At 37.4% G+C, this 16,598-nt stretch overlaps 1 long non-coding RNA gene across 1 annotated transcript in view; it reads right to left on the bottom strand.

The window, feature by feature from the left end:
- LOC108602563 overlaps positions 1–14,725 on the bottom strand; it is a 40,742-nt gene extending 26,017 nt beyond the window's left edge. Inside the window, exons 1-2 of the long non-coding RNA XR_001915247.1 lie at positions 14,660–14,725; positions 14,128–14,373 (exon numbers count right to left, since the gene is read on the bottom strand). This is a non-coding gene — a long non-coding RNA (uncharacterized LOC108602563). The remainder of the gene's footprint in view (positions 1–14,127; positions 14,374–14,659) is intronic.
- Positions 14,726–16,598: the final 1,873 nt, after the last annotated feature.

Below are 16,598 nucleotides of genomic sequence, written 5' to 3'. Positions count from 1 at the left end.
CCTTTTAACAAGTCGATGAGTTAACATTAACAGTCGCTGCTTAGTTAACTGGGTTAGCGTTTTAAATTCTATTTGCACATTCAACTCCAAAATTGTAACTTTGTTTACTTTGCTGCTGCTGCTGCTGCTGCTGCGATAAACAAAAGGCAGCAAAACTTTACACACAAAGCGCAACTGCGGCTGTGTGTGTGTGTGCGTGTGTGTGTGTGTGTCTGTCTGTGTGTCAACAAATGGCTCGAATGAAATTTATAAGCAAAGTTAGCAAGTGCAGTGGCGCAAGTTGATAAGGGTTTCGTTTATAGCGGCCAAGTGGCCGCGCTTAGTTTAGGCCTTGCCAAAAATATGCGTCTCTACTCCAAGGCATAGTTGTGGTTGCCCCCCGCACACCCCCCCTCAAGCGCAAGCAAGACAAATGTATTAATTTTGAAGCAATAGTTGAGTTGAGTTGAGTCTCGAACTCTCGAGTTCAGTTAATTAAATGTTATGCCTCGCAGGCGGTTACAACTCAAATAAAAACTAAGTTCAGTGGGCGTGTTGCCGCCCAATATTAAAGCCTTAATCACAAGTTTGCTGCTTTGCTGCTTATTATTAATAACGCATTTCAGTTCAAATTAATATTAATTAAATAATTAAAAGTGCCAATCACAAAAGCTGCTTTATTAAATTGCATTAACAGTGTTTTTTATGATTAAAAGCCACATGATATACAAAATATATTTTATAGCAGTTTTGTTATTAAACACTGCAAGAAATTTTAAAGCACTATAAATGCTAAAAATGTAACTAAAATTAAAAGCTTTAGACTATTTATACTAATGCTTGGCTATTGATTTATATATATTAATATATTGCAAGAAATTGCAATTGCCTTAACACAAATGAAAAATGCTAAAAATGTTTAAGCTATTTATATTAATACTAGGCTATTGAATTATTTGTATTAATATATACTGATATTATTATATAATCTCAGATTTGTTATTAAGCACTGTACGAAATTTATAAGTACAATGGCACTTGCTTTAAAACAAATAATAAAGTTGTTACTAAAATTAAAACCAAAAGCTATTTATACTAATACTTGGCTGTTGATTTTCAAATATTCATATAAAATTATATAATTGCAGCTTTGTTATTAAACACTGCAATAAATTTCAAAGTACTACAAATGCTAATTGTTAAAAATGTTACTAAAATATAAAAACTAAATGCTATTTATACTAATGCTTGGTTATTGCTTTATATATAGATTAATAACAAACAATGCAAGAAATTTCAAAGTACTCAACTTAACACAAATGATAAATGATAAAAATGTTACTAAAATAAAAACTATTTATAGTAAGGCTCAGCTGGATTAATATATATAAATCAATGTTACTAAAATAAAAATTAAAAGCTATTTATAGTAATGCTTGGCTTTTGATTTCGATATATTAATATATTTAATGATATAATTGCAGCTTTGTTATTAAATACTACAAGAAATTTCAAAGCACTAAATGATAAATGCTAAAAATGTTACTAAAATAAAAGATTAAGACTGCAAGAAATTTAAAAGTAATAAAAAAAACTAAAAGCTTTTTATACTAATGCTTGGCTATTTATTTATATACATATATTAATATATAATAATTAATATAAAGTGATAAAATTGCAGATTTATTATGAAACACTGCAATAAATTTCAAAGTACTACAAATGCTAATTGCTAAAAAAATAACAAAAAGCTATTTATACTAATGCTTGGCTATAGATTTATATATATGAATATATAATGATAATATTATATAATCTCAGATTTGTGATAAAGCTAATTTCAAACTAATATAAATGTTAAATGCTAAAAATGTTACTAAAATAATAACTTAAGGCTATTTATATTAATGATTGGCAAGAAATTTCAAAGTACTAAACTTAACACAAATGATAAATGATAAGACTGCTACTAAAATAAACACTAAAAGCTATTTATACTAGCGCTGCAGCTATATTAATATATATAAATCAATAGCCAGCTACCAAAATTAGTTGCTGAGCATGAGCATTAAACTAACTTCATTTATACCAAAGTATATTTTTGTTAGCCAAAGTTTAGACATTTTATGCATATAAAAATAATATACTATATGAATATTAAATTGCTAAAAAACAAAGTTTTTAACGCGCTTATATATGCAAACAAGTTGACTGACGCTCAAAGTGAAGCCTGACAGCTAAAATTTTATTTAATTAGCGTTGATTTGCGCTTAAGTAAGTGCCGCCGAATTTATAAACAAATGCATAGCATATACAGCTAAGTGTAGCTTATCTGTACAATCTATATAGTGAGGCATTATGCCAAGTCATTGTTGGCGTGTTAGGCAGGCCCAAACTGAACTGACGGCCTAGCTCTGGCCACATTCATTGCCTGTGCATAATGACAGGTTAAGCGAGAAAAAGTAACTTTATTTTTAATTAGATATCGCTTAATTAATAATGCATTATGTACTAAAGTTGCGCTGCTATATTATTATAGCTATTGTTGTTGTTGTTGTGCTTATCGCTGTTGTTGTTGTTGTTGTTATGACTGCGCATTTTACGTTGTCATTGTCACTGTCGTGCTGCTGTCATTAAGCAGCGCTAATGCGTATGTGTGTGTGTGTGTGTGTGAGTAATGCTTGTTGACATTTTTATGATATAGCCACGCCAACTCAACTAACTTTTGTAGTATGTGAAGCGCTGCATTTAATAATTTAAATTGTTAAATTGACGCTGACAAATAATTAGGCGCATGAATTAATAAATACATTTAAACATTAAACCATAGCATTGATTCCCTGCTGTAGTAGCCTTGCCACAAGTCCTGTCTGTGCAACGAATCGTGCTTGAACAAATACCAAAGTAATCAGCTTTGTTGTATGTGCGCCAAAGTCAGGCAAACCCAGTTTGGCACTATGTGGCAGCTTTAAATTCCAGCAGTCAGTAGAACGCACCCCCGCTCCTCACCCTTGCGTCCCAAACACTTGCAACAACTTAACTCTTGAACACATGCCGCCGCCAGCAGCAGCAGCAGCAGGCACATGAAGGCGAAACTTTTGTGACGACGACGACGACGACGCTGCGCATAGCAACAATGAAGACGACGACAGCAACTTGCACGCCCCAAACACACACGCACACACATACTAATACACACACACACACATACACTGTGTGCCGCACACAATGACCAGCATAGCAGTGCAACTATTAGCTTTGGCTAAAGTAGAAAACGAAAACGACAAATGACAATTAAATTTCAATTTTAAAACTTGCATTTTAAGCCAATTAACGCACTTGCAGGCAACACGCACACTTTAAAATTTGTTAAACAACAATTTGTTATTTTTTTTCGCACAGTGTAATTAGTCGTATTTGGAATTTTTGTAGCCAAATAAATAGTTGGAGCTTAAAAGTAAAAAGAATGCCAACTTTTGTTTTCTGCGCTGTCCAAACATTTCACAAGTTGTCAAATTTTTATGCCACGCCCACTTTTACAAACTGTGTGTGCGCATAGCCACAGTTTTGTCGTTTTTCGGGTTTGTTTGCAGTAGTTTTACTGCCCAATTTACAACCCACTCAATACAATTTGTGCTACGTGACTGATTCACACTCTTTTCTGTCTCTGTCTCTCTCTCTCTTGAGCTAAACATAAAGTAGGCATTTTAAAATATAATGTAACTCAAGCTTGTACACTTGCAATTGATTTGGGCAACCCACAGCAGCAGATTTTGATAAGCTTTATAAACTAGATTAAAGAAATTGTACATAAGTTAGATACTGAGTAAATAAAAAAAATTAAGGTCAATGCCTGTAAATTTCATTGAATTATGAAGTAAATTTACCATATAGTGACCATATAAAATAAGCTAGATTTCAAGCTATAAGCTATTTGCAAATTCTATAAGCTAAGCACTTTCAAAAAAAGCTATATCTAGCTTCTAATGAGCTAATATGGCAACACTGCTACTCACTTCATAGTTTTGGCTTAATTTGTGCGCCATTTAAATTCCTAAACTTTAATAGACTAAACATAATGCAGGCATTTTCAAAATATTTTATACCTCCAAGCTATGAAAAAAAATTAATTTGGTGCTACACGCCTTCATTAAGTTTGTCTTAATTTGAGATGCATTTAATTTCTGGACTTTAACTAAACTTAATCGTAGTCATTTTTTAAAAAATTATATCAGCCTTGCAATTAATTTGGTGGCCCCACTCCTCATAGTCTTGGCTTAATTTGTGCATCATTTCTGTACTTTAAGCTAAACGTAGTAATTTTAAAATAATATATACCCCAAACTATGAAAATAATGAACACATGCACTTAATTTAGCTGCCACACACTCCACATAGTTTTTGTCTTAATTTGTACTGCATTTGCCCCAACCTGAATAAAAGAAACCCTTGCAATTGATTTGGTTGCGCCTCACTTCATAGTTTTGGCTTAATTTGTGCGCCATTTCAATTTCTGAGCTTTAAGCTAAACGTAACAAAATATTTTATACCCCAACCTATGAAAAAAAAAACTTGCAATTGATTCGGGCTAGGGGTGCCCACTTCATATTGTTGACTTAATTTATGCTGCATTTAAATTTATTTGGAATTTGCCCCAACCAGAAAAAAATGAAGCCTTGCAATTGATTTGGTGGCCTCACTCTTCATAGTTTTAGCTTAATTTAAATTTCTGAACTTTAAGCCAAACATAACGCATGCCTTTTTTAAATATTATATACCCCAACCTATGAAAAAAATTAAAACTTACAATTGATTTGGCTGCCACACACTCTTCATGGTTTTGTCTTAATATGTGCTGCATTTAAATATCTGGAATTTGCCCCAAGTTGAAAAAAAATCCTTGCAATCGATTTGGTTGCCCCAGATTTCATTATTTTGGCTTAATTTGTACGCCATTTAAATTTCTAGAATTTAAGCTAAACGTAACAAAATATTTTATACCCCAACCTATGAAAAAAATCAAAACTTGCAATTGATTTGGTTGCCATACTCTTCATAGTTTTGGTTTTAATTTATGCTGCATTTAAATTTCTGGACTTTTAACTTAACGTAGGCATTTTTTAAATATAATACAGCCCAATCCCTGAAAAAATGAACCCTTGCAATTGCAATTGTACGATGGGTGCCCACTTCATAGTTTTGGCTCCCAATCTGAATAAAAGAAACCCTTGCAATTGATTTGGTTGCTTCACTTTTCATAGTTTTGTCTTAATTTATGCTGCATTTAAATTTCTGAACTTTAAGCTAAACATAACGCAGGCATTTTCAAATATTATACCCCAAACTATAAAAAACTGAACACTTGCCAATTGATTTGGCCCACACACACACACTTGATAGTTTTGGTATTTAAATTTAGTTTGTACTCCCTTGAGTGTCTTTAGCGCTGAAACTGCCTTTCAATTATTTATACAGCACACGCCAAAAGTATACGCACACACACACAGTCAAACTGCGAACTGCTGCTCATTATGCATAGCAAATAACTGGCTTTGGTTTTGCCGTACGGTAAACACACACACACACACACACATGTGAAATTTTAGTTGCTATTTGTATTAACGTTGCCAAAATGAGCAGCAACTAATATAAAACTTATTTAATATGAAACGTCAAAAGTGCTTAAGAAACTTTTGCTGCATGCACCAAAAGCAAATAACCACGACAAATAAGCCAAGTTAAATGGCAATGGGAATGCTAATGTTAATACAAGAAACAGTGGCTGACTCGTTGGTTTGGCTGGCAGCAACAACAACAAGCAAATCCCTTGATGAGTTATTAAATCATTTTAAGCCACTTACAACTAAAAACAAATTGAAATATCACGCAATACCTTTGAGAGAGCGGCAAAGCCCACGCGATGTCTGTGTGAGTGTGTGTGTGTGTGTGTTAGTGTGTGTGTGTGCGTGGCTGTTGTGCTGCAGCTTGTAGCGGGCCAAACGTAACAACTTAATAACGTACTAAGCCTTGAACACAAATATGAAAAGCAAGCAAACGCGGCTGCTGCCCCCCTCTACCCCCCCCTAGCAGCACGCTCATGACTAAGTGCTAATAACTTTTAAGCTAAGCCTAAAACTTTCGTTTTTTTACCATACACTGCAGCAAGACAAGAAATTAAGAAAAAAGTTGCTGCTAAATTGAGCAAAGCTTTCAACAAAAAATTGCAAATAATTCACTTTTGCTAAAAAGCGGAGCTAGAGTTAAGCAATTTGATATATAGTTGAACTATAGTGGAGAAGCAGCTGCAAATTTACTAACTGTTGAGGCTTGTTTTGTATTAAATTGGTATAACCAAGTGTATATTGCAGTTGATTGTGCCTCAACGCTGCTGCTTTCTTTACTTTCGTTTTTTATACTCACTGCAGTATTACAAAAAATAAAGGAAAAGGTTGCTGCAAATTAAGCAAAGCAGTCAAAATAAATGCAAATAGCTCACTTTTGTTAATAAGCAGAGCTAGATATAGTCAGAACTGATATATAGCTGATCTATAGCGCATAAGCAGCTGCAAATTTACTATCTAAGCAAAGTTGTCAAAAAAAAATGCATATAATGTTCTATTGGTAATAGGAAGAGCTAAAGTTAAAGAATTGTGATATGTAGCTGATCCTAGAGTTAAGTTTATATGCAAATTCTATAGCTGTTGCTGCATTTGCTGTATAAAATTTGTTGCCAAGTGTATATAGCAGTAGGTTGTGCCTCAATTCTACTGCTTTTTGTGCTGCTGCTTGCTTTACTTTCGTTTTTATTGCCACACACTGAAACATTAGAAAAAATTAAGTAAAAGGTTGCTGTAAATTGAGCAAAGCTTGGTACAAAAAATGCAAATAACTCACTTTTGGTTATAAGCGTAGCTAGATATAGTTAATGCTGTTATATAGCTGATCTTAGGCGCATAAGCAGCAGTCAGCAAAAAGGCAAATACTAAACTTTTGCTTATAGAGGGAGCTAGAGTTGAAGATCTAGCAGAAGCAGCTGCAAATTTTCTAGCTTTTGAGGCTTGTTTGGTACAAAATTTAAGCCAAGTGTATATTGCAGTTGGTTGTGCCTCAATTCTACTGTTTTTTGTGCTGCTGCTTGCTTTACTTTCGTTTTTTTTTGGCTATACACTGCAGCAAAACAAAAAATTAAGCAAAGTTTGCAACTAAAAATGCAAATACTTCGATTTTGTATATAATAAAAGCTATATATAGTAAATTTGATATTGGCAGCTGATCACAAAGTGTAAGTAATTGAAAGTTTAAAGCAAATTCTATAGCTGTTTCCTCTCTAAAGTGTATATTGCAGTTGGTTGCGCCTCAGCGCTGCTGCTCTTTGTGTTGCTGCTTTCTTTGCTTTTATTTTTGTTTGGCCGCTTGACTCCATTTGCGCACCTTTGTAGTGGCGCCGCTGCGTGCCTGACGTTGCAACTTCCGCTTTAAGCCCAAAAATTTAGCTTAATTTGGAAAGGCCTGGGAGGGGGTGGGGGTGGCAGCTAAAGTCTGCTACAGTTTCAGCCTGTTGAAGCGCACGCTCAATAGTGAAACCCACATGTGTGCACATACAAACCGAACAGACTGTGCGTAGCTATGTTTGCATATGTATGTGTGTGTTTGTGTGTGTGTTTGTGACTTGACTCGCAGCCTAAAAGTCAGCCAGCAAAATCAGCGACGCATAGCTAAAGCCGTCAGACGACAGGAAGCGACGTGTTTGCAACGCAAGCAAAACTTTTCATTTAACTTCAGCAGCAGCAGCAGCAGCAGCGTAGAGTGAAGTGGGTGGTGGGTGGGGCTGGGCTGTAGCTGCGGGCCAAATCCGCCGCCCACTCAAACTACCAGCATTAATATTGTTTTGTGTGCGAGCAAGCAGCCAAAATTACGACACTTGAGTGTGTTAAAAGTTGAGCGAGCGTTCGCTCGCCCGTTCGCTCGCCCGTTCGCTCGTTCGCTCACTCGCTCGCAAATCGAAAAGTAAAAAGAAATAAGTAAAAAGTGGCAGAAACTTGCACGCAAAACAGCAAAAGACAGCAGAAAACTTGCCAAAGACTAGCAACGGTGTCGAAAGACAAGCGAAGACACCAATACTAACGCAGACACACACACTAACACATGCACATAGAATAAATGGAAGCTGTATTTTTGATGGCACTGAGCTTGCTTTACTAGTTGGCGTTACGCTGCACAGTGTGACAAATTTAATGAGTAAAGACACTTAAGCCAAAGCTTAGGGGAAAATGTTGCTTAAAGCTTTTGGCCAATTGTTAACAATTTGTTGAGTATTGAAACTAAAGCAGCAAATAGTTTGAGCCATACGCTTGACTTAAGCCAAAACTTATGCTTACTTTGTTATAGAAATGTAAAACAATTTAGCTTTAGGGGGGGGCATCTAATTAGAAAGTTGAAAATCGCATTCCTTAAATATTTAAGAATGCACACAAAAAGTTTCATTGTCAAATTCCCGATATTTCGGCAGATATTTTGCAAAACTTGTACATTTATAAATTTTCTGAATTTATCATGAAAACAAAAACTTTGCAGCGCATTTTCTCCTCGGAGAAAACTGAAACTGCGTAAACGATTAAACAAAATAACTTCACAACTTACTGAAATGAATTTTAGCTCATTTAACTAAATTTCTATTTAGAAATAATTTGAGCAGTTTAATGGACAAAGCTAAATACTCAATTTTGTTATGAAAATGTAATATAATTTAATTTTAAGGCGAGAGATCGCATTTAATTTTTAACACTTTCCCTGAAACTGCGTACACGAATAAAAAATAAATAAAAATAAATTTCAGAACTTTCTGAAATGAATTTTAGCTCATTTAGTTGGAAACTAACTAAATTTTTATATAAAGCTACAAGAAAAAAGTTATTTTGAAGTATCTTCACATGAGCCTCTGTAGTTTGAGCAATTTTATGAACTGAAGCCAAAGACAAATGCAATTGTATCCCAAATTTGTTATAGAAATTTAATATAATATAATTTTAAAGGCATTTTCTTCGCTTTAATTTAAAACAATTTCATTGAAACTGCTTGAAAAAAAACTACACAGCTTGCTGAAATGAATTTTAGCTGCAACAAAATGGAAATTAATTAAATTTCTATATGTAGCTAAAAAATTCGATAACAAATAATTTTAAAGTGTATCAAAACACAATTATTTGTTCAAAAGCGACATTTTTTTACTTTCAAGGCTCACATCTTTTTCAATTTTTGTAAATTTTTTAATCTTTTTAGATTTATATAAATGAAACACTAATTTTTAATGTAATTCTATAAATTTTTGTCCATTTTTATACTTTCTAATTAGCTGTCTTAAGCTTTTTGCCAATTGTTAACAATTTGTTGCCTAATGAGTATTGAAACTAAAGCTGGACCAAAGTCAAAGCTAAATGCTATTGTTGCTAATGTAAAACAATTTACTTTTTAAGTATTTTTCCAATTGATGTCAACTTATAGTTTACGCTTTGTTGCATGTTTTTGTCACACTGTGCGCGCTGTGCAGTGCCACAGTTTGTTGCCTTTGCTACTTTTGCCAGTTTACACGCACCGCTGGGATTGCACACACACACACACACGCAAAAACGCAAGAAGAAGAAGAAGCAGAAGCAGCAGCGGTAGAACAAGAAGAAGCAGAGCGTAAAAAAAGTTACCATGATCCATTAACGTTAATTGTTTGGCGGCGTTAGCGTTGGGGGCGGTGGGGGTTATAACAACTTGCCTGGGATTTGACGACGACGACACGCAGCAGCAGCAGCCAAAGCCAGCGCCAGCAGCAGCAGCAGCAACAAAACAAAGAGTGCCAGCGTATGGGCGGGCGTATGGGCGTGGCAGCGTCGATAAGGTGTGTATTACAATGGCAGCGCAAAAGTTTTGGGGGCCACCAAAAAAAAAAAAGAATCAACGTTCAGTCGACAGTTAGGCCAGGCTACGTATTCGCGTGTGTGTGTTGGAGTGTGTGTGTGTGTGTTTGTAGTTTACTAAATTCAATTAGAGCTGCTCAAATTGGCATGCGCACACCTGTCATTGCTGCTTTGATAATGATGCATGTGGTGCAGCGTCGAGGGGCATGCCACACACACACACACAAAAAAAAACTTTGCGGCTGCAAAACTTTGCCCTCGCATTGTCGTTTGCTTTTTATAGCGAGACACACACACACACACACACACGTAGCTTGTGCTAATTTTTAAATCAAACTGCTCAACATGCCACACTTTTAAGTAATTGAATCTGCCACACTTCAACACACACACACAACTAAATCAATTAAAGTTAGTCAAGCAAAATGCAACTTCCGCACGAGAGCAATATAATAAAATTAAACGAAAATAAAAGTACTACGCACAAAATCCAAGCGGATTTTTCACACTTGTTAATCACATTTTCGCGTCTTAAGTAAATAGGCCGCCCACGACCACGACCACGCCCACACACCACCACACAGTCACAATTTATTGTAATTAAGCGGCTTAGAGAAGCGAGCGCCGGGGCCTAAAACCAAAAATATACACAAAAGCAGAAAGACGTTGCCTGCTTTTAGGCGCTGCCAAAGCACAAGGTCAACAAATTCAACGCGCCGGCCGTACGTCCTGCCGTCTGCGTCTGCCTCGCACTATGGGCGACAGCAGCTAATCGAGCATAAAATTTAAGTTCGACTTTTTGATAAATAAATTTTATTTATATGCAATGCAAATAGCAAATGACGCAAATAAATTTTTGTCTGTAACGCATTTGCATGCGGCCACGCCCACTGTAAGTCTTTAGAGGGCAGTTTATCGAATTAAAAGCAAGCAGCAAAAAAATGTGCCTCACACTTTATGGTGCGTGCGGCGCACAATAAAACTGAAGTGCGCCTTGAGCAGCAGCAACTGGCAAACTGTAGTTGGAGTTGGGAGTTGGCCGCCGCCCACTTTGATAATGTGTATGGTCATCTGCGCGCCGCGTCTTTGTCTTGCTCGCATAAAAGTTGGCATAATTATTTCATTAACACTTAACAAGTGGCTCGGCAGCAAAACTTTCACATTACGCATTTGTGTGCAATTTTCAAATTAACAATTGTTAAAAAAAAAAACATTTTTGCTTCTGCTTTGGCTTTTCTTTTCTTTTATGCGCTACGTGTTAGCAGTTGCCTTTTAAATTTAATTTTTTTTTGTTGCTTTGGCTGCTCGTTAATTTTTTTTTTTTTTTCTTAGCAACTTTTTATTGCGTGTTTAGCATAATTTTTTAATAATTACATTTTTGTGAGACCAAAAAAGAGCGCAAATAATAAGTAACCAACAAGTCTTGGTCAGCTGCTCGACTCAGACTACAATTGTGCTGGCAAAAGTTGTAGAAAGTTTATTTGCATTACTGACAAACTGTTTAATTAGTAGCTGAGTAACTTTGCAGTTAGTTGCGCTCACATTTCGACTGACATTAGCGCAAAATGCAATTTATTATGTCAGTTGGACAATTAGCAAATGAAAACGAGCTTGTCAACTGAAGCTCAAAGCCTTGGCTAGGCTATAACAACAATTGTGGCTGCTGCTGCTCAATCAAGCTCATGCTCATGGTTTGGCTATTCAGGCGTCATGAACTGACCAGGCTAAAAGCTTTGAGAGCCGACAGCAGCCGACATTGCTTTGCCATCATTGTAATTGTTAATTACAGTGAAATTTTTGTGCGCCACACACGCACGCAGCGCACGCACAACAGAATTGTTGACCAGCTGCTGCTGCTTTTGTTGGCCTTGCGCATATTTATGCTGCGAGCGTTAAATCCTTGTGCTTGGAACTGTTGCTGGCAGTTTGATTTTGCCGTCAACAGCAAAACCGACGACGTCATGCCACATGGCAATTGCGTAGAGCTGCTTAAGGGGGTGGCAGCCACCCAACCACCCACACATGCGTGTGGCTCACGTCAAGTGAGTTCACAAATTTTTCGCATTCGTGTTTCTTTTCGTTTGTGCCACAGCTAAGCGGTGGCATGCAGCGCTGTCCGCTGATTTTGCTACTTAATTCGTGCAGCAGCATTTTTTTCCTTTGCCTAACTGTAAACGTAGCTGTATCTGTATCTTTAGCTGCTGCTGCTTCCGCTCTAGCAACGTTGATTGCGCCGTATTTTGTTATTTTTCATGTTGCTGCTTGCTGCTTGCCTCTTGTGGCTGTCAGTCAAGTCTCCGTCTCCGTCTCCAGCTCTCTGCGTTCTCTTTCATTTTCTCTCTCTCTCTCTCTCTCTTGTGGCGCCACCTCGTAATTAAAACTTGAAACGCATATGAATTAGAAAAAAAGGCAGCCAGTCATGTTGTCTGTTGTCTGTTGTCTGTTGCTGTAGCCATCGTTAACATTTGCTGATTAGCTTTCTTGTCCTGTGTCACTCTCTCAACGTGATTTGAAATAAAAATTTCGTTGACATAGGCAACCCCCCAGTTGAGCTCCCAGCATTAACCCGCTCATGTTGCTGCTGCTGCTGCTTGTTTAAGAATTTATTGCCAACGCTATAAATTTAAAGAATGCACATAATTTAACCAGTAAAGATGCCAATGCCTGTAAAGCCACCGCCAATGCCGCCGCCACCAAATCCGTAGTATGGATAACGCTCACGATTTCTAAAGCCGCAGCGTCTATAGTCACGGCCGCGTAAATCAGCGCAGCCATATCTATCTCTATAGTCCGTTCTATCTCTATATCTATCTCTGTAGTCATCTCTGTAGTCCGGTCTGCGGTACTGCCTGTCGCTGGGCGCTTGTCGTGCCACACGTGCCGCATCAGCCGCGGGCTGCAATTGCAGTTGTTGCTGCTGCGCGGCAACAATGTTGAGCAGCAGCACGCTCAGTGCCAGCAGCAGGAAGCTTAAGCGCAGCATTTTAAAGTGCCAAATCTAATGTTGATGCAAAAGTTTTTATAGCTTAAAAACGTTGTAATGAGTGAGCTCATTGCACTTGCATTAGATTTGATCTTTCAATTTGTTTAAGCCAACAATAAAAAGCTGTCTGGCCAACTTGATTTATAATTGCTGCGGGCAACGTAATTGGCCAAGAGTCTTCTTGCTGTAATTTACTTCGCGCTGCTGTTGCCTTTTGTGCGTATGTCTGTCTGTCTGTTTATTTGTTTGTTAATACTTAACGAGCTGCTGACCCTTTCTGCACGCAATTAAATTTCCTTGCGCATAATCAAAATGGCCAAGCGAAAATCTTTCGCTGCAAGCCAAACCTGTTTTTGGTAGCAGCAATACGCGCGGCTAATTAGAACAGCAGCCGCATAATAATAACTGCCAGCTAATTATATAGCAAACAATAATTGTATTGTTTTATCGCTCTAATTTCATGATGCGCAATTGCTTATGAGAGACTTTATGCAAAGTGGGTGTTGGCTGGTGGGTGGGTGTTTGACTCCCACATGTGAGAATTGTTTACAGTTGCGTTGCCGTCGCCTCAAGTGTCAGCTCAAAGTTGAATTATACTTGCTGTGTGGCCCACAAACAAGACAGACATTTATAAGCCATAAATAACGTGTAAACAAAAAGCCTGCCACACAACACAGCAAACATACGCCCTGTGGGCCAAAGCGACGCAACAAGACGACGCCGACGCCGACGCTGGCAACAGCATCGCGGCCAAATTATAAGCCTATAAAAGGCAATAAAAAACTTTGCGATATCAAATTACAACGCCCTCATAAAGTTATAAAAGTTTCAAGCCAAGTATCCAACAGCACGTACAAATATATGCCCACCTAACCACCCAGCCACCCACCCCCCACCACACTCCGCATGTAGCTCAAGCCTAATATTTTCAATAACAAATCAATCAGCTGTGGCTGCTGCTGCTGCTCCTTGCCTGGCTCGTTGCTTGTTACCAGGCGTAGCAGCTTGGTCAACAGGGATAATCAGTTAGAACGGCTTTTGCCATCTGCTCGACTCGCTTGTTGCCAACAAAAAAAAAGGGCGTGCGTTTGCTGTAGATTTATTGAGACACGCATTCGATAAGAAATAACAGCAAGAAAAAGGCCGCAAGCTGAGCATAGTAAACACTCAAATTTACTATTCACAGCTAAGCGTGAGCACATTTGTTATAGAGCAAGTTGATTAAACTTAAATTGTAGCTAAATAACTGCGTTTACTTACTTTGATGACAGCAATTAGATCAGTTTGTTATTATTTACTGCACAGCAAGCCTCACATTTTTCAAAGTACAGTTATATAGCTGAGAGAGCGCAAGCACTTCAGAGAGAGCGTGAGCGCCAGCAATTGCTTTTGCTTTGCGAGAGCAGCGCTGCTCGCGTCTTTCTTTCGTTAAGCTGCGCACGATCCACAGCGCTGCTGCGACTGAGCAAAAGCGCCGCTACTTTGTGGATTTCGTTTTGACTGCAGCTAAAAGTAGAAAACAAAACATCTAATTTAATTTAAGCAAATCAAACAGTTGTGCAAAGCATTGAAACTAACAAATATCAATTCACGTTTACATATCTACGCAGCTGAACTTGAAGCGTTATGACGTATAAAAGAAATAACAACAAGAAAAGACGCAAGCTGAGCTTAGTAAACACTTAAATGCAATTTGCTAAGCAGCACTAAGCGTCAGAACATTTGTTATAGCGCAACTTGATCAAAATAGCTCAATAAATATATTGTAGGTAAATAAAATGATATTACTTACTTTTTATGACAGCAATTATGTATGTATATCACTTTGTTTTTATGCACTACGTGTTTACTCGCGAACACTTCACACATTACTGAACTGCATGCGGCCTCAGTGCAGCTATGGACGAAGAGAGCGCAAGCCCTTCGGAGAGAGAGAGAGAGCGTGGGCGACAGCAAATTGCTTTTGCTTTGCTTTCTTGTGAGAGCAGCGCTGCTCGCGTCTTTTTTTCTGTCGCTCATCTGCGCTTGATCGACAGCGCTGCTGCAACAGAGCGTAAGCGTCGCTGCTTTGTGGATTTCATTTTGACTGCAGCTAGAAGAAGATAACATGTGCTTTAATTGAAGCAAATCAATCATCAATCAAAACTACGTGCGCATGTGATTGACGTACATTGAATATTGTATTTCATATTAAATTAAACGTTCTTAGTTAAAGCATAACTTTGTAGTTTATTAAAAATTCAATAAAATACTACTGCGCTTTACTTTTGCTTTAAGCTTACGCACAAAATGTTAACAATAAAAATCATTGTACATATAAAATTCTATGTAATTCAATGCCAGTTACAATTGCCTATTAAATACATTTTTTAAGATTTTCTTACATTTTGTTAAAACATTTTGCAAGCGTATACAAAGTCGTGCCTTTCGTTGTTTACAATAGCCAAACATTTTTCTTTTAAAGCGCACCCAACGTAGCAAAAACTTTTTTATAAATGTGGGCATTTCGTAAATGGGGTGGCGTCTATGTGTGTGTGCGTGTGTGTGTGAGTTCATGCTTAGGTCAAGGGATAACAAAAGGCGTAAATTTAAAGCCAAGTTAATTTTTTAACAATAAAAGCAGCTTGTCAAAGTGCAATTTTACAGCAAGCGCTTAATCTTTATCAACTTATGAACACTTGAGGCTTAAGCCCTGATAAGCCTTGCAACACATTGTACAAAATTAATACAAGCCAAGGCAGCTGCTGCTGCTGTTAACAAAGGGCTTTAATTTAATATAATAAAACAAAAGAGCGAAACAATAGCAGAAGTTCCAATGAAATGAAATACAATTTGCTTGGGTCGAACAGGCTTAGAATTTTTATGGTACACTTGGCTGGACGACGTTGGCGACTACATAGTTTAGAATTCAGTACAAGCTCAAGAAATTCCCATATGCTGCACTATAATTGAATTAATTGAGTTGTTATTGCGAGTGTAACACTCTCGAAGTTGCCGCTTATTAAAGCCACTTACTTAAGCCACAAAACTTGCAATCGATACCAAGTGGTAATGGCCGTGCAGGCCACTGGATCTCGCTCTAAGCAGCTCATAGTCAAGCAATTTATGCATACAGCTAAAACTGTAGTAGACCATAAAACTAGAAGTGGGCCCCCGCCCCCACACAATCTCAGAGAACGATTCTGTATAAAGTTTTGGCCAGCGCATAAAAGTTGGCTATGTTGCTCCCAAATGAAATGAATACCCCAAACAGTGTATTTTATATTAACTGGCTGTCTAAGCGCAAACAACAACAACAACAACAACAATTGCTTTGTCTATAATAATAACGAAACCTTATTAGGCAAGCAAGACAAGCGAGGAAGCGAGCGAGCGCCACTTGAGCTTGGCCAGCTGGTCAAGTGGCCTTCGGAGCTTACAACGCACACAGCGGGGTAAAGTGCTTAATTGCAATCCATAAGCAGCCGTACACATAAAGTTGGTCAAACTTTAGACTAATATGCAAGCCATACATAAATAAATAGAAATAGTTGGCAAAATAAAATCATAAAATTATAGAAACTAAAAATTTAAATACGTGCAATGCGCTTTAAAATTGATGGCAACTCTAGCAGAATTGATGAGTTGGGTGCCCAGGGCTGACACAACTGTTTGGCTAGTTGAACAGCGCGTCCCAATTAAGGAGCGTCGAGCATATTAAACATTTTTGCTGCTCAAATGTTTTGAAGTAC

This window comes from Drosophila busckii, chromosome 3R (assembly GCF_011750605.1).
Source record: "Drosophila busckii strain San Diego stock center, stock number 13000-0081.31 chromosome 3R, ASM1175060v1, whole genome shotgun sequence".
NCBI lineage: Eukaryota > Metazoa > Arthropoda > Insecta > Diptera > Drosophilidae > Drosophila > Drosophila busckii.
This window is presented reverse-complemented; position numbering and strand designations above follow the sequence as displayed.